Here is a 23,869-nt window from a genome sequence, read left to right as displayed (position 1 = left end):
CAATGCAGTGTCCGGTGGCTCCTCAGGGGGCCCAAGGCAGAAGAGGGGCATCAGAGGAAAACGAAAGATATTCAACTGAAGTATGGACTTCAGTTAATGAGAACATATCGGTATCGGTTTCTTAATTGTGACAAATGCACCAGACTGATGCAAGACGCTGACTAGAGGGGGGCTGGGTGGGGACGTGGGAACTCTCTGTACTGTCTTCTCGGTCTTCCTGGGAATCTAAAATGAGTCTAAAAGGAAAGTTCACTTCAAGAGAAAAAGGAAAGACGGAGTGACGACAATTAGCTACTTATGCTAGAGGATGCTCTGAAATGTGACTGAGGGAACATTAAGTTCCTGTGACAGCATCCAATAATGACAGGGTTATATAAAGCTCAGAAAAGAAAGCCGCTAAAAACAGGATATGCTAATCAGCAGGGGACGTGTGCTCTGAGGGAAGGAGTGAGGAGGGGGAGAAGAGACAGGTGGCTGAGTGGCTCCTGCCACAGCCACGGTGGACCCTGATGCAGGGACTGCTGCCAGAGGAAACTTCTGGAACATCCCAGTTGGATCTGGGCGACGTGGTGCATACACTTGGGAGGCAGTGGCGCCCAGGTGGCACTCAAGCAATGCCCGTTGAGCATGTGGCTAGTGGCTGGGCCTGGGGGAAGACAGTGGTTTTATGGAGGGAGAGTTCTGGAAAATAAGGGTGAAGCCGTGGTCCAAAGAAACACAAACAACTAATACGATGTGGCATCCTGGTCTGTGCCAGTTAACTTACTGGACACTCATCTATGCCAGGGTCTGCCCACCTTGGCCTGACATTCAAGGCCAGGGCGTTCTCCGTGGGGCCGTCCCAGGCACTTCGTGGTATGACGCAGCACCCTTGGACCCCACCCAGGGGTGATGACCACAGAGGTCCCCAGACATCACCCATTATCCCCTGGGGCAGGACATCCCGGATGAGAACCACTGTCCTACAATAGCTATCAATCTACAGACAGCCCCACAGGCGTGTAATTATCCTCATTGTACAGCTGGGGAAACTGAGGCTCGGAGAGGAGACCAAGCCAGCCTTCAGCCACCAAGCTAGAAGGAAGCCTTCTAATCAGGAGGGGCCTCTGCCCTGGGAAGGAGTTGGCTGTGCTCATCCATCAGCACCAAATCTGGCCCGCCCCTTTGTGTTTGTAAATAAAGTTTTATTGAAACACAGCCACACCTGTTCACTTAACAGGCTCACCTACAAAGGACTGGCTGGCCCTTCAGTTTACTGGCTCCTCACAGAGAGCCTCCGTCGCCACCTGGAAGCCCTGCCAGGCTTTCTTGCATGATCCTCAGTCCAAGTGCTCACTGACTGTTTTGGGGATGCGTGAAGACAGCAGAGGCAGCCTCCCTGGGAATGAGAGGAGTTGGGGCTGGTTCTGCCCAGTCCTGGCCGAGGAGGCCCAGCCCAGGTTCCGCTCCTCCGCCAGAAGGGGGTCTTCCCCCCCGCCCCCTCTGGCCCCACCGCAGCCCCCGTAGGTGTGCGGGGCAGCACGCCAGCCCACCTGCCTGTGAGCCCGGTGCGGGGGCTGTGCTGTCATCTCGCGCCCACTCCCTGCTTCTGCTCGGAGCCCTGGGGTTCGGGGAACCGCGCTTCTCCTGACCTCCAAGGTCAGCCCTGCAGCCTCCGGAGGGTACAAGGTGCTGAGTGAGGACGGGCTCTGCCACCCCTTCATCTGCCTCGGTGGGCACTGCGTCTGGTGCCGAGACCCACAGAACGCGCTTCCACCTGGAGGTCACCTCATCCAGGCTTTCTCATCCACGCTGCGGACATCTGGGTCCGGGGCCACTCTCCGGGGTGGAGCAGCATCCCCAGCCCCCACCCTCTCGATGCCAGGAGACCCCTCATTCATGACAATGAAAAATGTCCCCCCACGTGGCCTGGTGGCACATACGGAAACTACTTGCTCCGTAAGGGTAATTTCTTGGCAGTGAGGGCGGGACTCTATGCATCATTCGGAGACCAAACCCGGGAGGTAGTGATGCAATGAAACTGCAAGTCAGGCCGGGCAACCCGGATACCTCTGGATATCTTGTCCTCGACAAGTTCCAAGTTCTGGTTTGCTGGGGGTTCTGTTCTTGTTTTCCAAACCCTGCTTACTTCATGACTGATCCTCGCCAACTGCATTCATTTCCTGGGGCGACCGTCACAAATGACTGCAGACAGGGCGGCTTAAAACCACAGCAATTTGTCCTCTCCCAGTTCTGGAGGCCAGAGACCCGAGATCAAGGGTCTGCAGGACTGGTTCCCTCCAAGGCTGGGAGGGAGGATCTGTTTCGTGCTCTCCCAGCTTCTGGGGGTCACTGATAATCCCTGGAGTTCTTGGCCTGTAGACACATCTCTCCAGTCTCTGTCTCTGTCATCACATGACCTTCTTGTGTGTCTGAGTCTCCACACAGCCTTCTCGTAAGGACACCACCACTGGATTCAGGGCCACCAGCATCTAGCACGACCCATTCCAGCTAATTACGTCTAAAGACCCAAATGCCAAGTGAGGCCCCCACCCAGGGACTGGGGTCAGTGTGTGATCTTCTGCGGGGACACAATTCAACCCACAGCACCCTTGCCTTCCCTCCAGTGGATTACCAAACCACTGGGTTGGTTAAGCTCCCAGGCGTTTGGACAGGATTTAGTCTATGGGGAGTGATGGTTAGAAGGTGGGGAGCCCCCTGGGGGACATGGAGCCCAGCCCTTCACGGGTCAGAGGGGCACAGAGGTCCCTGGCCCCCAGCAGCCTCTAAGCCAAGAAGGGCCTTAAAAACATGTCTGTGGACACCATGCCCGAGCAGGATCAGTGCTCACAGCTGCCCAGCCCCGAGCTGGGGCCCAGGGGGACCTTGAGGGAAATACGGCTGTAAGGTCAGGAACCTCTCCTTCTCTGCTTCAGGTAAGGAAAGAAGCTTTTTTTTTTTTTTTAAAGCTAGACAAAAAATATTGCCCAAAGCCAGTAAGAGGAAAAGGAAGACTTCAGACTGGCGTTTGACTCCAAAGCTCACAAAACATAAGACTGACCCGGTGTAACACAGTGATTCCCACCTGGGGACACTCAGGGATGTCTGGAGACACGAGGGGAGCCCTTGAGGTCAGGGGTGCGGCTCAGCACCCCACAGTGCCCAGGACAGTCCCCCACAAAGAATGACCTGCCCCAAGTGTCCATAGTGACCAGGGGAAGAGACCCTGACCAACCAGGCAGGAGCAATGCCTGCTCACGCACCCAGATCTGTACAGACTAACACTGAAGTGGCCCGAGGTACTGCTAAGGGCCGAAAACTACAGACCAGTGTGTTGCCTGAGCCAAGCCGTCTGAGGTAAAGCCTTTTTCTTAAAAGGACATATTTGTATATGTGCTTGTAGATACAAAAAAAATTCTAGAAGAACCCACCAAAACTGTTAACAGTTACAATGGTGAGTAGGACTGAGGGGCAGGGGGTGGGAGGTTATGCTTTGTTTTACACCCTTACGTATAATTTGAAATTTTATTTACCATGAGCGTAGTACTTTGGCAATTCAAGAACTGGTTCCACTAACTGGAGATCTGATGATATTAAGGAATTATCTAGCCCAAAATGTCAACAGCGCCTAGGCTGAGAAACCCGGACGTACGGAAAACACAAATTAAAGACACGACCCCTGAAGAAGGGCCGTGTCAGAGAGCACGTCCCCACAGAAGGGAGGCAGAGACTGGGAAACGAGAGGAAGCCTCATGATGAAGAGGGGAAAACCAAGGCGACCATCAGCGCAGATCAATACGGGAAACAGCTGGGGGCCGGGGAAGGCATTCAAGCTGTGATGTCACACAAAGTGGCAGCCGTGGCCTCCCCTACAGGAGACACGAGGGCAGATTTCAGGTCAGGCACACAGCCCAAACTGTGTTTTAAAGGCGGCTCTGTGGAGGTGCAGTCCGTGTGAAATTCAGTTTCGGAAGGCAGCGGCGCAGGCACGTGCAGCTGGTGACCAGGCAGCCCCCACCTGCCGTCACCCGTTTCAGGAGCCCACGCGCCCCGACACCGCTGTGCGTAACGGGCTGCGCGCTGGCCACAGCTTTCTAGAAGAGCAAGCTTGGCGATGTTAGCTGAGCTTTTGGCCTGGGTAATTAACTTCTAATTAATTGTTACAAGGAAAGCGACCAGGCACTTTTTTCCCTGCTATTTTTATTTAACACTGTCACTGCATTCTCTCACATTGCTAAGTGTTCTTTGAAAACATAGTTTTTCATTGGCTGCCCATATATTTACATTGAGTTAATGTATTATAATTGATGAGCCAGTTTCTTCACTATTGGCCATTCAGACTGTTCCCAATTTTTGCTTTATAAATAATGCTGTTGTGAACATCTTTATGCCCACCTCTAATTACTGAGGTATTTCTTTGCTTTTTATATTTTTATTTATTTATTTATTTATTTATTTATTTATTTACTTACTTACTTACTTACTTACTTACTTATTTATTTGTTGGTTTGTTTTGTGGGGAGGTAATTAGGTTCATTTATTTACTTATTTATTTTAACGGAGGTACCGGAGATGGAACCCAGGACCTCGTGCATGCTAAGCAGGCGCTCTACCGCTGAGCTATACCCCCTCCCCCTGATGTAATTTTTAATATACATTTTTAGAGATGGCATTATGGGATCAGAGACCATTAAATATTTTTAAGGCTCTTGAAAACCCACTACTAAATTATTGTTGAGAAAGATTCTGCCATGTCATAGTATTCTCTGTCCACACCCTCATCAACACTAGTATTACTTTTATTGATATTCACCCATTTTAAAGGTGAAAAATAGGACCTTCTTTTTTTTTTAATAAACTTTTTACTTTGGAATGACTTTAGATTTGCAGAAGATTTGCAAAGACAATACAGACATCTCCTGTGTATCCTTCACCCGCTTCCCTAATGTTAATCACTCACATAACCAGGGTGCATTTGTCACAACTAAGACATCAACGTTGTTATGCTACTATCAGCCGAGTTCTGCAGTTTATTCAGATTTCACTAGTTTTTCCACTGCTGGCCCTCTTCAGTTCCAGGATCCCATCCAGGACACCACACTGCATTTACTCCACTTTCTATGTGTCATTCCTGATTCTTAAAACAACCTTACATCTCCATTTTGCTGATGAGAAGATGGAGGTTCAGAGAGGGTAGATGGCTTAGACAAAGTCACAGAGCCTGTGAGTGGCACAGCCTGGATGCAGCACACATCTGAAAGACTCCACACCCGGGACTGCTCCAAGCATGCCTCCTCCTTCTCATCCCGCCCTGTGCCCCCTCCAGATGCGCAAAGGCCGGTCTGCAGTTCTCCATCAGTACACGAGGTGACCCAAAGCAAGGAAGTGGGCGACTAACCACTGTGACAGAATCAAGCAGGCATCCCTCCCTTCCAACAGCTACCTGGAGAGACCATTTTAGAAACAAAGCAGTATGCACCTCAGGACGTTTCTGGATGCGTCCTCAAAGATCACGTTCAGAGGCAGAGCAAAAGTTTTACACCTAAGAAATACAGTCCTGGGACTTGGCGATAACAGTATCTCCCCTTCAACCACAATCAGCCCTGTTCCTTTGAGGCCCTCTGCCTTATTCACCCCTAAATGACTCTTGGCTGGGTGGAGGGCACTCTAAGATGGTCTCCCAGTGATCCCCAACTCCTGGGACTCAGGCCTTGTACCCCTGCCTCCCCCTGAGTGTGAGCAGGACCTGTGACCTGCTTCTGACCACTAGAGCACGGCAGAGGGATGGGATGTCATGTCCATGACTATCTTACGTGCAAACAAATGTAACTTCCATCTTGCTAGCAGACTCCCTCTCCTGCTGCTGTGACGAAGTGGGCTTCCATGATGGGGAGGCCCACTGGACAACAGCCAAAAAACAAAAACTAAGAATGGCCTCCAGCCAACAGCCAGCAAGAAACTAAGCCATCCCAGCAGGCACACGAGTGAGCTTGGAAGCCATCCTTCCCCAGTGAGATAAGACCACAGCCCATGCTGACAATTTGATTACAGCCTAAGAGACCCTGAGCAGAAGACCCAGTTAAGCTGCACCTGGATTCTTGACCCAGGGAGACGGAAATTGTGAGACCATAAGCATGTGCTGTTTCAAGCCACTAGGTTTGTTGTGATTTGTTACGCAGCATTAGCATACTGACAGAGACTGTTTCCAAATCAAATCTACCCTCTAAAGATGAAAAATCTGAAAAGTCTTTGAAACATACACATTTGCATATCTAAAATATATAAAAGCAGTGTAGCCTGCTCTTGAAGGCAATCACACTGCAGCGCTGTTCCAGGGACAAGGTCCCCCAAGGTGACTGTTTGAAAATGGACAGGACACCTGCTTCGATGTGAAATCTGGGTGTGGGGAACAAAACAGAGAAATCCTCAGTTGACAGTTATAACCGGATTTTCCCACTCAGCAGCATCTACATCAGGCAGTTTTCCTGCATTATCAGGTTTGAAAGCCAGGCTGTCACGTGTCACCAAAAAAAAAAAGCTGATTCAGAAAACAATGCTATACTTTTTTTATATATATATGTATATATCGTACTACTTTTCTTAAAACAGAACTGCTCTAACGCCTCCCCCTCCAGCTGAGACGAGAATAGATAAAAGTCCAGATTTTTACACACTTGGGACTGACAATGTTTTAACATATGGAACATTCTATGGGGTTGCAAACTGCTTTATATTCTGCAAACATATTCCAACAATGCCAGCCCCCTGGACGGTTGGTCATTTCGGTAAATGAACTGAAACAGATCACAGTCTTGGGACAGGTGCACAGTGGAACTAAAGGGTCTCCCCGCTACAGAGGGGGCCTAATTAAACCCCCGAACCATCGCTGAGAGCAGGAGTCCAGCTTTTACGAACTCTTGGAAGGGAGAGTACCATGGCCAAGGTCAGTGTTATCTACTGAAACCCGTGACTGCAAAGACCAGGAGATGCCGGTCAGCAGGGAGAAAGAGGTCGCTCAGAGGTGAAGAGGCAAGGAGCAACATTGCCAGAGCAGGCTGCGGGACTACAAGTATCAGCTGCGTGGCCCTTCTCCCGAGGACAGCTCTGGAGGACTGCCTCAGCTTAAAAACTGGTTCATGCTTGGGCCTCGACCCACAGAGAATTGCTGGGAAACAATCCCCTGGGGTGCTATAGAAAATGGAGAAAAACTTATACCCACATATATTGCACAGGGGTTCTCAATAGAGGAAGGGGAACAATTTTGCCCCCAGGGGACACTGGGCGATGTCTGGGGCATCTATCAGGACTAGTAGGGGGTGGTTCCCGGCATCAAGTGGGTGGGGCCAGGGAGGCTGCTCCGCACCCTACAGTGCCAGGGACGGCCCCCCATAGGGCGACCCAGCCCCCCACCCCCGCAGCCCCGATGTCAGCAGTGCCCAGGCTGAGAAACCACACCCAGCCTGGCCCTCGGGGCTAGAGGGAACGCACTCGTCTTTATTTACAGACCCAAATCTGTGTCACCAACGCAGAGGGAAAATGGCCACTTAATTACACTTCCATACATGCTACCAAGAATTTTTCTAGGCAAGACGGTTTGGGGACATCGGCTGGAGACAGAACATTCCAGGCGGTGCTGAGTCAGTGTGCAGCTTCGAGCTTCACTCTGACTTGTCGACGGACATCACGGAGCAGCCGAGAACTGCAAACATGGTATCTTCAGCTTTGATCCCATCACAGAAGACCAAGGGCAATTAGCCCTCTGCCCCCGACACTGGGCGATGTCTGTGGTTGTCGGGACGGGGGGGCTCCTGGCACTGAGGGGGTGGTGGGGCCAGGGGTGCTGCTCCACATCCCCCAGGGCCTGGCTCGGCCCCTCAGCAGATAACCCAGTCCAAGGACCCTGCCTTACAGATGAGTCTGGAGGAGAAGGTCCAGGTGGAGGGTGAGGAACGCAGACGGTGGGGACGGCACCTGCTGATGACAAGGCTGAAAGGCCAGGAGAGCACATAAGAGCACTTGCAATTACCTCCTCTGTCACCACCGTAACTCAGAGCTAAGTTTTATCCTTTCCCCATCTTGAAGGTGAGGAAACAGAGGAGGGAGGCCAGCGGGAAGCTGGCAAGGGCTCTTGCCGGCGACACCTGGGGTCACCAGACAGGTCGCTGTATGACCTGGGGCTGCTTTCACAAGCGCTCAGCTTTTCACTGCTCTCAACCAATGACAGCGACATCCACTTCCAGCGTTTAAGGCAGGGTCTCCCCATCGGCACTGCAGACGGAAGGCCAGGTCATTCTCCATGGGGTCGTCCAGGGTTAAGGGCTAACTCAACTTGGGCGGCTCAGGGGCTGGCACATGGTGGGAACTCAGTGAAGGTGAACCCTTTTCCATTTTCCTAGGGGGTCAGGTGGAGAGAAGGCCTCCCAGCCAGGCCCCGAGGGCCGCGGCCCTGATGCGGGCTCGGCGCTGAGCCCTGCACAGCCTCTGGGTTTAGGTCACAGGACTATCCCAATAGCCCGGCGGAGGGGCAGCTCGGCCCACAGATACCTGTCAGCAGCTCCCCGGCAGAGTAGGGTCACCGGACGCCATCCTAGCTGTGACATGGCATAGCCTGTGTGCTGCCATCCTTCCTCAGATGGGAATGCAGATGTCCCTTTGACTCAAAGGATAAATCCATCACTGTGACACCATAAGCCTCTCTTGCCCGCTCCAAGTCTCTCATTCTCCAGCCACCTGCTTCTGACCACCAGGGCCTCTGGTGGGAGGACGGCGGCTGCAGTACCACCACCACGGTCACAGCGACACACGTGGGACGTGGACGTGCGGCGATCCCCAGGCACAGGCTTTCCATAGCCGGGCTTGGGCATGGAGTCCAGGAAGGGATAATGGAGGAACGATGGCATTGTGACCATCCCGGGTCTGTTGTCCCAGGTCCTCCTTAGCTTGGCCACCCTCGGCTCGTGGGACAGTCACTGGTTATGGGGGCAGTGCTGTGGGAGCTGAGACCAAATCTTCACTCTTGCCCCACTCAGAGCCTGGGGTTCCCCATTGGCAACACAGATGAGCAGTCAGATGGGGGTTCTAGCCGGGAGGGGAGACTGGAGCGGCAGGCAGCTCCCCCCTGACTTCACCTCCAAGCCATCTGGCCTCATCCCGAGGGGCCTCCACTCCCGGGGCTCACAGTGGCCTTCAGTGTCGGGCCACACTCACTGCGACCAACAATCTCTCCCAACACGTGGCCCCCACATCACCAAGGATGGGCCTCATCTCCCCCGCACTTGGGTCCGGGCTGTGGCGGCAGCCGGCGGGGGCAAAAATATCTACGCACCGTAACACGACCACTAGCTACACCATCAGGACAGTTCTAACATTAACAGTGACGACAGCCGTTGCAGGAATAACCCGTCCACCCCTGCCCGGGTCACCGCCCTGGGCACCATCTCGGCCCAGGACAGTCCCGGGCAGGGAGTCCTGTCCCACTTTGCCCACAAGGAAACAAACAGAGAGGTGCAACGCTTTCCCCAAAATCACAAAGAGTAAGCCGTCCAGTGGCTAAGCAGTAAGTCCAAGTCCAAAGTCTCACGATGCCACCAGGCCCCCTACACTCCACAAGGTTCCAGAAAGTTCCATAATTCTTGACCTTTCACTTCTTCCACTTTTTGCCCCCCGCCCCCACCCAAGTACCCCTTCCACAAAGGAGGACAGAACTTTGGACAATCCCACAGCCTCACCTCACTCACTGTGTTCTCCCAGGGACCCCAGAGCACCTTCCTTCCGTCCTTCCAACACTAAGTTACATGTGTGGCCGGTCAGGGCCCAGGGCTAGCAGGACCTACACCCCAGGTGTGACTGCTTACAGACCCAGACGTGGAAGAATTCACGTCCTTATGGCCGACTTTCAAGGACGGGACTTAAACTGAGGACGTGTCCGAGACCACAGCTCCACCGGGCGTGACCCGGGCCAGAGCCAACGGTCTCATGCCCTGGAAGGTGACCATGCAGACCAATAGGTGGGGTTTGGTTTTGTTTTTGTTACAATACACTTAATACAAAATTTACATGGTTAACCATTTTGAAGTGCACAATGCAAATGGCATTTAATGTAGTCACAGACTTGTGCAATTATCACCACTACGTAGCTACAGAACACTCCATCACCCCAAAAGGAAGCGCTGTCCCCGTCAGCAGTCACCCCCACACCCCTAGCCCCTGACAGCCCGGAGCCCCCTCTCTGTGTTTGTGGACTGGCCTGTTCTGGACGTTTCACATCCATGGAGTCACACACTGTGTCCTTCTGTGTCTGCTTCTCTCCCTGAGCGTCATGCTCTCAGGGTCCGTCCATGTGGGAGCGGGTGTCAGTGCTGCTCTCCTGGTCATGGCTGAGTGATGCTCCCGTGTGTGGAGGGACCACATTTATTTATTTGTTCAACTGTTCGTGGATATTTGGGTGGTTTCCAGTTTTTTGTGTGGGTGCACATTCTCATTTCTCTTGGGCAGACAGCTAGGAGTGGAATTGCTGGCTTGTGTGGAAACTCCCATGTTCGACTTTTTGAGGAGCTGTCAGACTGTTTTCCAATCAGCCACCCCATTTTCTACAACGACCAGCAGGGCACGAGACTTCTACCCTCTCCGTGTCCTTGCCAACACTTATTATTGTCTGTGTTTTGATTCTAGCTGTCTTAATGGCTGTGAAGGGTCATCTCACTGTGGTATTTTTTTTTAACTGAAGTATAGTTGATGTACAACGTTGTGTTTCCAGTGTACAGCATAGTGATCTAGTCACAGTCACACACACACACACACATCCACACATCCTTTCCCACTATAGGTTATTACAGGGGACTGAACTTAGCTCCCTGAGCTGTACTGAGGACCTTGTTGTTTCACTGTGGTTCTAATTTGTGCTTCCCTTAGGGCCAATGGTGTTGAGCATCTTTTCACATGAGACCACAGTTTTTAATGCTAGAAGGCAGGTGCACCAAAGCCGGCCTTGCATACCCGATTCCACCCAATTCCACGGCCAGAAGGAAGTGTGGCTGGTTCCCCCACCAGGACAAAAAAGCTTGTGCAAAACGCAGGTGGGGGGATCCGCTTTGTCTTGCGGAAGAACTGCGGAGCGGTAGAGCCGGGACTGGGGTCCCTCCTGGCTCGACTCTCGAGTCTCAATTTCCTTATCCAAGCGGGAGGGTAGAGCTCAGTTGTAGAGAGCGTGCCCAGCAGGCACGAGGTCCTGGGTTCAATCCTCAGTATGCCACCAAAAAGAAAGAAATCCTTCCCCCCGCAAAAAAAAAAAAATTTCCTTGTCTGGAGACAGACCCTCAGATGGGCACCCCAGGGTCTTGGGCCCAATACCGCCCTGGGTGGAAATCACCCTGCCGGGAGTTAAATGCAAGACAACAGCCTGTCCTTGGAACCGGAACCATGACCTGGGGCAGGAGAAGCGGGAGGGGGAGGGAGACCAGCTGCAGCCCTGGAGCAGGAAGGCATCGCCTTAGCCTCAGGACACGCGCCCTGGAGCCTTCTGGAAGAATCAACCCTGGGCTGAGGGAATGAGAACCCCTCTAAAGAAGTGCCTCTGATGGACCCTTAACGGGAAGCTTGTCTCCAGGAGGCATCAGGAGAGACTCCTGTGTCGTGGGCTCAGCTACCCACATGATGGAAAGCGTGTGGCTGGACCCTCTGTCTACACTTGAGGGCCCCCAATGGGCAGGGGACACTGTGATCTGTGCCGTGGATGAGAAATGAGGTGAGAAGCTGTGAGGAGAGAGGGCATCATCTGTGCTATTGTTCCCAGGGCCCTCCAGGCCCCCACAGCTGCCGGAACGGATGGCCACAGACCTAGGGCTTCAAACCGCACACAGCTTCTCCCACAGGAGGTCAGGAGTCCAGCTCGGGCCCCACGGGGCTCAACCCAGGCGTGGGCAGGGCTGGTTCCTCCCAGAGGCTCCAGGCTTCCAGCTTCTAGAGGCGCCGCACCCCTGGCTCGCGGCCCCTCCCTCCATTCTCACCGCCAGCAGCACGGCCTCTCCCGTCTCTCTCTGACTCTGACCTCCCTCCTCCCTCTGATGAGGACCCTGTGAGGACACAGGGCCCCCAGGAATCCAGGGTCACCCCCATCCCAGGGGCCGTAACTTAATCCTGCCTGCAGAGTCCCCTCTGCCCCGTGAGGTGACGTGTCCTCGGGTCCCAGGACCAGGACGTGGATGTCTCTGGGGCCATCATTGTGTCTATCGGGGCTTGATTCTGCTTTTTTCACTCCTCCATGTTGTCATCCGAACAAATTTTAAAAGCCCATTTTGTCCTGCACACTCAGTCCCTGCTGGCTACCATACATTCGTTCTGTGCAGTCTTCTCAACCGCCCTTGAGGCAGGAGCCTCTTTTATAGATAAAAGCAAGCAATCAACCAAAAACGGAAGCTCAGGAATGAGGATGGGGGCGGGGAGCTGGTGAATGGAGTCAGCCAGAAGGACTCAAATCCTTCCAAGCCCCCAGGGCTGAGCTGCGAGAGAAGCAGCAAATGGACAAAAACCCCACGAGGCAGAGAAACACAATCTAGAGGCCTAAGAACAGATGACGGCCCGCCACGCCACTCCTAGGCACCCGCCACAGAGACCCGCACAGAGCGCGAGTCCTAGCTGCCAGAGGCGAAGGAGCCCAAGCGCCCATCAACAGATGGATGTGCAGAGACAATGGGTGCGTGCATACCGTGGGCTACTGTTCTGCTGTAAAATATGACCGTGGACGGACCCTCAGAGCACGATGCTCAGTGAGAGAAGCAGACACAGAAGGACACACAGCGTGTGACTCCTTGGATGTGAAACGTCCAGAACAGGCCAATCCAGAGACAGAGAGGGGGTTCCTGGCTGTCAGGCGCTGGGGCTGGGGAGCGGGAGGTAGTGTTTAATGGGGACGGTGGTGTCAAATTTACAAGATGAAAAGGGGCAGGAGATGGATGGGGTGGCCGGTTGCACAACAGCGTGAATGTGCTTAATGCTACTGAGCTGTGCACTTAAGAACAGGTAAATTGGTGAATATGCTATGACGTGTAATTCACCACAATGACAAAGCAAAACAAATCAGGGTGGGCAGAAGTGGACGCAGGGAGGTGAGTTAGGACATGGCACTGAGCAGAGAGACATGGGCGGGAGGAGGGTGGTGGGAAATAAATGGGACGATGACTGGTATGTGATAAACTGATTTATTGATCCACAGACACTACAGTGACTGGCAGGCTCCCTCCCCCGGGCTGCGGGAGATGTGGCGGGGATGGTCCCGTCCACCCCGCACCGGGCACCATCCTGCCCTTGTTTGCTGAGTAAAGAGGCCACTGAGAAAAAGGCTTCAGTGCAACAAAGGGTCCCATTCAGAGACCCAGGGTGGGCTCGGAGGGGCTCCCGCCCCCTCCGCCGGGGCGTGTCACAGGGCTGCCCACTTTCACTTGTGAAGGACACACCAAATGCTTCCCAGCGGTCCTGTCTTTGCCAGGTGCTCTCCGGACCTGTGAGCCGGCTCCCAGGGTGCGGCTCTGGGAAGCAGGGACCCTGGCGGGGGAACAGGGACACCAGCACTGCCGGGAAGCTTCCGAGCCTTGGGTCACCTAGGCCGAAACCCTATCCTGGGCTCTGAGGCTCCCCCTCCTTTATCAGAAAGTGGCCGTGGTCACTACGCAGAGTTGGGCCCAAACACTCCGGCAGGGCTGGCTTCTGCTCTGATTTCAGGCACCATCTGCGGGACTGTCCAGCACCCATCACCAAACCACGTGCGGATTTGAGACCAGTGGGACTCACGTGCCCAACACCCTGCAGTATCTGCGGCCACGACCCCCAAGACAATGAGTTTCCAGCTCCCCAGAAGCATCTCCAAGAGCACAGGCTTTGTTGGGTGTGGCTGAACCAGGAGAAAGTTTACAACAGAGACCGAAGTCAAAGTTTGCAGCCCAGAGGACAGAGAATCCGGCGTCGGTCAGGGAACATACGGAGGTGTTCTAGGGGGCCCTGGGACTCCCTCAGCCGATTACAGGCGGAAGGAGACTAATCCAGGCCTCTGAGAACCTGGCAGGGGGGCGAACGCTACCAGGGACAGGTGATCAAGGTTAACATCTGGGTGATGCCGCGTGGGTGTCAGGGACCCCCGATGGGAGGTGACAAGAAGGCCCTGCACCTGTGATCTAATGACAAGAAAAATGTCAGACAAACCCAGACCGAGGGGCATCTTGCAAAACTCCTGACTGTCCTCCTCACAGCTGTTGAGGCACGAAAGTCAAAGAAACTGTCGCCACTCAGAGGGGCTAAGACGTGACAGCTCTATGTCCTGTGATATCCTGGAGGGGTCCTGGGGCAGAAAAGGACATTAGGGGAAAGCGAGTGAGATCCAAGCAACGGTAACGCATCGGTGGTAACTTCCTGGTGTGGTGAAGCCGCCCCGGGGTACAGGATGCTGGCGGGGGAGAAGCTGGGTGAGGGGCATACAGGACTCTCTGTTCTACCCGAGACTTTTCTGGACATCTGAAATTAGTCCAAAGTAAAAAGATAAAAAAAAAAAACAAAAAAAACAAAAACAGGTCTTTGACCTCAGTCAGCTGTCTTTCTCAGAGACAACACGTGGGGTGCTGAGCTGTGGTACCCGGAGCGACAGGCACGGGTATTGGCTTAGCCTAAGCCCCACTGCACAGCGAGGGAAGTGGGGGGCCCAGAGGTGAGGGGACTTCGCCAACTTGGAAATGAGAGATGGAGCGAGATGGGAACCCAGGGTTCCAAAACCCTGGTCCCGGGGCCTCTGTCGCCTGAAACCTGCACACACCTCCGAGGTTTCTGAACATCACCAGATGTGCTTTTGTTTTCTTTACGCAGCCCCTGAGAGACTCCTGGGACCCTCTTATGAGACAGACAGAGACAGACAGGAGCCAGCCTATTTTTTCAGACAATAAAAAAAATGCCCAGCGCATCCACAGAGCCCCACCCAGCTCCTCTTCCTCCCATCACCTCCTGCTGCCAACTATCGAAAATTCAAGTCAGAAAAAACTCTGTATTTCATTAAGTAGCAATTTGGAAAAGAAAATCCATTTCTCTCTGCTGTCTCGAATATTTAAAAATCAGCCTTGAAGAACTACTTTGACAGTTTCTCCTCCTAAAGACAAAGGCGCTTGTAAGTTCAGGGGGAGTTGAAGGAAGAGGCCTGGCCTGGGCGCCCAGCCAAGGAGAGGGGGCGTTAGCAACCCGCCTCTTGCCACCTTGCTCTGGGACGCTCCGCCTGGCAAACTGTGACCCTGGAACATCACTCTTAAAAAGCCCCATTGCCTGGCATTAAAAGGGTTTGTCTGAATGTGCATTCGGATGACCATTACTTCAGCGGGCTACTATTTCATTTTTACCTGCTTTTTCTGGTTTATTTTATAAAAGCTATGAGCACAGACTTTCATACATAGTTTCCCCTTTGAATGTCTTTAAGTAACATTATAATAAACATAACTAATATTTTGAATGTGACTTATTTTGAGCTATCAGGTACCACAGTTTGTCAATTCTAAGAGCCTGTTCTAAGACGCACGTCCCTTACATCTCGTGACACTAAGGAAAGGAAATGACCCGTTTCAGCACGGCACAACGCTGTGGGAAATAAAATCATTCCACACATTTGTTCCTAGATTGTTAACCCCCTGCTCAGCCAGAAGGCTGCGGAGTCCCCAACCAGGCTGCGTCGAGCAGCCCCTCGGCAGGTAAGTGCTGTTTGTTCTTCCAAAACTGGTGCTTAAATGAAGCCATAAAAGCTATGAAACCCCAAGTTCAAGTCCTAGCTTTGCCATGACCCCGTGAAACCTCTGGGCCTCAGTCTCCTCATCTGTAAATCACAAAAGCTGCACGAGGGGGTTGAAAGACTTTTTCTCCTAGGGGCCAGAGAATCGGTACTTCCTGCTTTGCGAGCCGCAGTTTCGAATGCAGCAGGGGAGCCGCCACAGGCAACATGCGAATGGATGCACGTGGGTCTGTGCCATGCCAAAAGGCTTTGTTTCTGGACACTGAAAGGTGAACGCTCCAGAATTTTCAGGTGACACAACATATTATGCTTCACTTGATTTTTTTCAACCATTTAAAAAATGTAAAAACCCTTTTTAGCTCAGGGGCCGTATAAAAAAGATTACGAGCCTGGATTTGGCCCATAAATCACGGCACCACTGAACTGGACGATCTCAGGGTCCTCCTGGAACGGACTTTCCGAGAAGCTCTGATTCCCAATCTGCATTTTCAACCAGCAGAGACTTCAGTAGCTCTAAAGGTGACCCTCAATGTGTCCAAATGTGAAGCTGCACTCACAGGCCTTCAGTTTTATCTTCTCCTAAAATTCCTCTCGTTCACGTCCTATACCTGCCATGTCCGGTGTGGCGGCCACTGGCCACGGGTGGCACTGAGCACGTGAAATGGGGCTCATTCTAAGATGTGAAAGTCTGTGAGGGCACAATACACATCAGATTCTGGAGACTGAATGAAAGAAGCAACGGAAACTAGCTCATTCATCCCTTCTTCAGGGTGATTATGTGATGAAAGGGTAATGTTTGGGATGTATCAGGTTGCATAAAATAGACCAATGAAATTAGTTTCACCTGTTTTACTGTTTGGACTGCAGCTACTCATTTAGAATTCCTCCTGAGGCATCCAGATGCCCCAGAAGCACGTGAAAAGATGCTCAACATCACTAATTATCAGAGAAGAGCAAATCACAACTACAATGAAGTACCACCTCACACCCATCAGAATGGCCATCACTAAAAATTTCACAAATGACAAATGCTGGAGAGGCTGTGGAGAAAAGGGAGCCCTCCTGCACTGCTGGTGAGAATGTAAATTGGTGCAGCCATTACAGAAAACAGTAAGGAGGTTCCTTAAAAAACTAAAAATAGACTTATCCTATGATCCAGCAGTCCCACTCCTGGGCATACGTCTGGAGAAGACTCTAATTTGAAAAGACACATGCACCCCTATGTTCACAGCAGCACTATTTACAACAGCCAAGACATGGAGACAGCCTAATGTCCATCGACAGATGACTGGGTAAAGAAGATGTGGTACATTTATACAATGAAATACTACTCAGCCATAAAAAAGAATGAAATAATGCCATCTGCAGCAACATGGATGGACCTAGAGATTATCATACTAAGTGAAATAAGTCAGAGAAAGACAAATATATCATATCACTTATATGTGGAATCTACCCAAAAAATGATACAGATTCTATTTATAAACCAAAAACAGACTCATGGACATAGAAAACAAACTGGCTACCAAAGGGGAAAGGGAAGGGAAGGATAAATTAGCGGTTGGGGATTAACAGACGCATACGTTACTGTATATAAAATAAACAAACAGCAAAGACCTACTACTGTATAGCACAGGGAACTATATTTGATTTCTTATAATAACCTATAATGGAAAAGAATCTGAAAAGAAAAAATATATATGTATGTATATGTGTAACTGAATCACTTTGCCGTACACCTGAAACTAACATTGTATATCAACTACACTTCACCAAAAGTTTTTTGAAAATAAAAAATAAAAAAATAAGACTACGCCTGAGGCTCCAATCCTGTTTCTATTGGGTGGGATCCGGGGAGGCTGCTCCACACTCCACAGCGCCCAGGACGCCCCCCCCCACCCCCCGCAAGAGAATGATCTGCCCCGAGAGTCCACAGCGCAGTAAGCAGAGGCCCTGCCTTGGTCAAACCCATCGCGTTACTAACAAGAACACTTCATGTTTATGGAGCTTTAGAATTCCCACGGCCTCCTTCTGGAGGTGGCTTGTTCGATCCTCACAACCTGGAAGGTGGCCGAGGCGGTGTTCCTGCCCAGTCTCAAATAATCAAGAGCTTCTCCGGGGCTGCGGGGTCACCTGGGACCTCCTCCACGTCCCTGTCCCCGTGGACTTGAAAACTCCCACTTCCTCCCAGGGGCCGAGTCAGGCCCAGAGTTCCCTATTTTCTATGAGATGGTGCAAATTTTTCCTTTTCTGGTGTAGAGAAAGAGGGCACAGGGGAAAGGGGAAGGGCCATCTGGCAACTAGGATCATGAAGCCCCAGAAAAGCTGACTGTCACCTGACGAGGGTGACCCCTTTTGAGGTAGTGTGTCTCCCTCCCCTAAGAGACCTCCCTGGGACCTGGGGATGGGACCTGACTTGGAAATGGCGCCTTTGCATGTGTCACTGAGTTAAAGCGAGGTCACGCTGGAGTCGGGTGGTCCTGGTCCAACGACGGGTGTCCTGTACACACATGAGACATGACAGATTCTCTCCTTGGCCAGATGAGACTCAGGTTACCTTGAACTTTCCAGGGAGGGGGGCCTTGACTTTTGGGTTTCTGCACTGTCCCATTTTAGCAAGAAGCCTGCTAAGTTGGTTGATCGAGACACCCCTATCCTGTGTGTCTGACCACTCCTGATCCCGCCCCCAGGGATGTCTGATGGCCAGCCTGTGCACACCAGGAGTCCTGTGAGGTCTGTTTAGCCAGAATCCCCCTTAAATTTCCTCTCAGCAACTTTCCCTCCACTGACCCCCGCTTGTCCACGCTGGAACCAGGGCTGAGCCCCATTCTACGTGGAAGTTTCTTTTCCCTGTTGCATTAGTTCCTGAGTAAAGTCTGGTTTTACCATTCTAACTACCGTCCAGCCCCGGCTTTGCTTTGATGGACACACAGGGTAACGGCCACGTGACAACAGAGGCAGAGACTGGAGTGATGTGTCTATATAAGCCAAGGGGCACCAAGGAATGCTGGAAACCTCCACCTTCCAGAAATGGAGAGAGGCAGGAAGGACCCTTCCCTGGAGCCCGGAGAGGGGAGTGAAGCTCGGCCCACACCCTCGGTTTCAGACTTCTGGCCTCCAGGGCCGGGAGAAGACAGATTCCTGCGGCTAAAAGCCACCCAGTCTGCAGTGCTGTGTTATGGGGGCCCCAGGAAGTCAGGCAGGCAGTTAGGCAAGAACAAGGCTAGTGGGGCTGCGGCTGGACTCACCGACAGTCCCGGCACAGGCTCTGCATGGACTTGGCTGGATCCTTTCCTTCTTTGATTGCCCTGTGCTTTTTTGTCCACCACATTAAGGAGGTTCTTGAGGAGGCAGAGCAGGGGTCAGGGCCAGGACAACAAAGGACAAAAGATGTGACACGCAGTAACTGTCATGACGCAGAGCTGGCGGGCGGGTTTCAAATTCATCTGCACCCCAGATCCACCTGGCCCCTCGCCCAGGCGGAGAGCTCACGTGGACATACACGCACATCCACAGTTACGGTCAGGAAAAGCAGACTCTCGACTGACACACACCAGAGAGGGGTCATCTTTTGTACTTTATCATCTCCAAGTGGTTAACTTTCAGAAATTCCAAAGAAAGCAGCAATTTCTACATATCAGTTTCTCTCCTTCGGTGCCGCAACCTGGCATCAAGAGTGGGGGGGACGGGGAGGCTGCTCTCCACCCGGTGCCCGGGGTGGCCTGCACAGAGAATGACCTGCCCTAGTGTCCACGGTGACGCAGGGAGCAGGGGGCCTGCCCTAGATGTCAAGGAACAACCCACCCCACCTCTGCACACCCCCTTGACCTGTCCCCTGGCAAACTCCTCGGGGCGATCCTGCTCTCTGGCCTCTTCCCCTGAGGACTTATCCCCACCCCTCTGCCTCCTGGAAGATGTCTTACTGTCGTGGCACCTGTGGGGCTCTCGGAACACAGGCCTGGGCCCCCATCTCCGCCACCCCCGAGAACCCCGACTCAGAGGTCTGAGCCAGGGACAGCATGGCCCCGGGGCCCCCCAATCTCCCCATTGCCCCTTGCTCGCATACAAGCGTCTCATTCACATGGCGTTCCCGGCGCCTGGCACCCGGTCTGAGGCTTAAAATAGGCACACAACCAGCCTTTGTTGGGGAGAGGAAGGAAGGAAGGAAGGTTTCAGACAAAGGAGACAGCAAACTGCACCATCCAGGAAAGCTGGGGGTCTGTGCTGGGCGGGCGGCAGGGAGGAGCGGGAGGGGCCCTTACTGGAGTCAAAGTGAAGGACACTCCAAGGTTGGGGGGGGCAAGTCCCGGTGCCACCAGGGCCAAGGGAGCAATTTTTATTTTGTCAAGAGAGTGGCAAGATGGCGAAGGTGGCAGGGAAATGACAAACCGATCTTAGCTGTAGAGAGGATTCCAGTCGACCTACTGGAGCCAGAGAGAGTGAAGGCTGATCAGCCAGCAGGGATGCTCTGTGCACAAGAAGGTGAAGCATTTAACTCAAGGGGGGAAAACACGTGGCAGGAGAGAGAGGTAGAGCCGGAGGGCTGACACCCGACCTTCCTGATCTTCAGTTCAGTGGGCTGTCAAATGCCCAGGAAATAAGCCATTCCACAGCAGCCTGATTCTTCACCGCCAAAACGTGGGAGCAACCCAGATGCCCAGTGACGGGTGAGTGGATAAACACACATGGTCCCTCCACCCTCGGGAGCATCACTCAGCCACAAACAGGAGAGATGCCCTGACACCCGCTCCCACGTGGACGGACCCTGAAAACATGGTGCTCAGTGAGAGAAGTAGACACAGAAGGACACACAGCGTGTGAGTCCATGGATGTGAAACGTCCAGAAGAGGCCAGTCCCCAGACACAGGGAGGGGGCTCCTGGCTGTCAGGGGCTGGGGAGAGGGTGGGAGAGTGACTGTGAATGGGGATCAAGGATCTTACTGGGGTGATGGAAGGTTCTGAGACGGGTTTATGGAGATGGTTACACAACTTGATAAACTTACAAAAAACTGAACTGTGTGCTCAAAATGGAGGAGTTTTATGATGTGGCAATTGTACCTCAATTTAAAAAATAAAGAACAGTCAGACTTTTCCCCTTTGCAAGGTTCTCAATGAGACCCAGATCTATTTCTGGAAGAGTCTCAGAGCTGCCCACAAGCCCCCCTGCCCAAGAGCGGGCAGGACAAGATACAAGCCACAGGGTGGATGAGGAGGAGAGTGGACCCGAGTGCTCAGGACAAGTTGTCCCACCGTTTCAGTGGCCCGGTCTGGTCTCTGAGGTCTTCTGGGTGATGTGTAGCAAACACTTCTCTCCAGACCCTTAAGAGAAAGTGAGGGGCCACATCAAAGGGCAGCCCGAGAGAAGCAGGGAAACATGTGGTCCAGAGCTGTCAAAATGAACACTGAATGTCGCAAACCCTGACGTGGTCAAGGACATGAGACTTCACGGAGACAAGCCTTCCCAGAACAAAGACGCAGCCTGGGCGATCAATCTCGGTCTGCTCTGCTCAGTGAAGACGCAGCTCAGAGAAGTCTGTGTCAACACCCAGCAATCACGCAACTGTCCTAGGGAACCGTCCTCTCTAGAAAGCTCTGGAAAGTTCCATAGTCATGGAGGCCAGGCCCAACCACACTTTCCCGTAAGAAATGACAGATGAGCTTCAAGAACACAAATGTCCTAGGAAATACGATCTTAAAGACAATTGTTTGTTTCCAGATGCAAATGAGAAAACCCGTAGTAACACCTTGGATAGAAGAAGGTACCTGTTACACTGCTACCGGGTTTTCCAAAAAATGCCCCTATTCAGGAAGCACCAAGCTGAACCGTCTGTGCTGGGGTAATTCACATTCAGCTGCGTCCCTCTTCACACCATAGGGCCCCGGGCTTCAGGAAACGCAAACAAGAACAGGGGTGCACGGCTTCTGTCACATCTGTCACAGGTGTTTTCTAGGAGGCCAAGAATCACCCAAAGACCTCAAGCTTCTACAGAAGCCTCGTGCACTAGGTTACAACCAGGGAAACAAATCTCAGATGCAGGCATCCTTCTGTGCCTGCCACCGATCAGTTACTCCCGTATTCAAACTCAGTATAAGGGTTCAAAAGCCACACAAAAGACCCACCTAGAAAGAAGTCAGAATTTCTAAAATTCTAAAAGCAGTGTGAATTCTTTTTTTCTCCTCTCAAAATGAGAACACGAGATGACTTATAAACCAACTCAAATCTGAATAGCTGTACTTCCTAAGGATCATAGGCGAGATGTGATTTTTTTTTAATTTTTATTTCTTATTGAAGTGTAGTTGATTTACAATGTTAGTTTCAGGTGTACAGCAAAGCGACTCAGTTATACATACACATATATATATATTTTTTTCTGATTCTTTTCCATTATAGCTCATTACAAGAAATTGAATATAGTTCTCTGTGCTGTACAGTAGGTCCTCGTTGTTTATTTACTTTATATCAGTAGTGTGTGTCTGTTAAGAGATGTGATCCTTCAAGCAGAAAATAACTTAGCTTTGTCTGGAAGAGGGGATCTCCACCAGAGGGTGATTCTGGCCCCTGGGAAAAGGGGGCACTGTCTGGGGACATCTGTAGTCTTCACAAATGGGGGTGCTCCCAGCATCCAGTGGATAGGGGCCAGGGATGCAGCTCCACACTCCACGGTGCCCAGGACAGCCTCCCATAGGGTGACCCAGACCCCCAGGCCAGCAGTACAAGGTCTGTCAGCAGTGCCCAGGAGGAAGACCCTGGTCCACCAAGTGAACTCAAGTTGTAAAGCTCGTATGTTTTAAGAGTGTATCATTGTGGCTCAATGGTCCCCTTCAGGGCACACATCCAAATGGCTCCTTTGGGGTACACCTAAATCAGAACGACCCAGGAAGATTTCTCTTAAATACATGTACTTGTTCCTTGACAAAGAGAATCCAGGCAGATCCTGGGAGATTTCTCTATTTTTTATTGTTGTCTTTCCCTAATTTTTTATAATATGAAGGGAAAAATTGCAGATTCTTTTTAAAAATCCCACAAGGGATTCTCATGTGCACCCCAAGACTGAGGGGCTGATGTCAAGCTCTAAGTGACTCCTCCCCTCCCCTCCCTGACAACCAGCAATTGTACCCACCCACCTTCCTCCCCCCTAAAAAACTTAATTTAGAACATTATTATCAATGCGCACGTACCCTCGGCATGTGCCAGGAGCTGGCTAGGTGCACGCATCCCCTCATTTGACCCTGGCAGCGATCCTGGGAGTGACCTGCTCCTGTTTTATTATTCCCATTTTACAGAGGAGTAGACTAACCCCCAGAGGCAGCACAGCCAAGCAGGCAGTAAGAGCTGAGGTTGGAATGCAGGCCCACCTTCTGAGGCCCACCACACTCTCAGTCTGTGCAAGACTTCAGCCCATAACTGAACAAGTTTGCGAACCTGGCCTTGGCCTCCCTGACTCCTAGCAACAGTGGAGGCTCTCAGCTGCGGCTCATCACATCTGTCTTCTCTCGCCCACCTTTCAGCCCCAGCAACCCCCGCTCCCCGGGAAAAATAAAGTGCCACCCACGTCCCTCAACATCCTTGTCCCCAAAACTCCCACTCTGATTCTTCGCTCCTGAGCCCAAAAATTCCTGAAAAATTCAGTCACCCACACGAGCCTTTCTCAGCTTCCCAAGACTTTCCCCTTTGCACCTGACGTCCCAGAAACAGACCTCGTGAAGTATGTCCAACACCCGTCTCCTCCAACTCTCTGCGTTGCCCACGGGTTTCTCCCTCAGGACCCCTTCTATACTCAATTATCAGCAGAAGTGGGGGCTGATTCCCCGCCACAATCCTCATAACTGACTTCTAACCAAGCCCCCATTTCCTCCTGAAGTCACCCTCCCGCAAAACACCTGTGTGAGTGGGGGGGTCTACCAGCCTCCATCCCACCTTCCTCCACCCCCCAACTCCTATCTCATCACCCCCCTACTCCTAACTCTCCATTTCTCCCAATAGCCCCTGAGAGCCTTCTGAAAGGGGCCTGACCCCTACCTGCCTCCCCCAGCTCTCCCCAAACTCTGCTTTCAGGCCCTGTGCCAGCGCACTCTGACCCCGAGTTCCTCAATCACCCTCCCCAGCCGGCAGGACCCCCAACTCTATCGTAGTCGCCT

The 23,869-nt window shown here is 52.2% G+C and overlaps 1 protein-coding gene across 2 annotated transcripts in view; it reads right to left on the bottom strand.

Annotated features, from left to right (window-relative positions):
• The window catches only part of GNG7 (G protein subunit gamma 7), a 128,109-nt gene that overhangs the window by 103,458 nt on the left and 782 nt on the right, over nucleotides 1-23,869 (bottom strand). The window lies entirely within an intron of this gene.

The sequence above is a fragment of the Camelus ferus genome, chromosome 22 (genome assembly GCF_009834535.1).
Source record: "Camelus ferus isolate YT-003-E chromosome 22, BCGSAC_Cfer_1.0, whole genome shotgun sequence".
Taxonomy (NCBI): domain Eukaryota; kingdom Metazoa; phylum Chordata; class Mammalia; order Artiodactyla; family Camelidae; genus Camelus; species Camelus ferus.
This window is presented reverse-complemented; position numbering and strand designations above follow the sequence as displayed.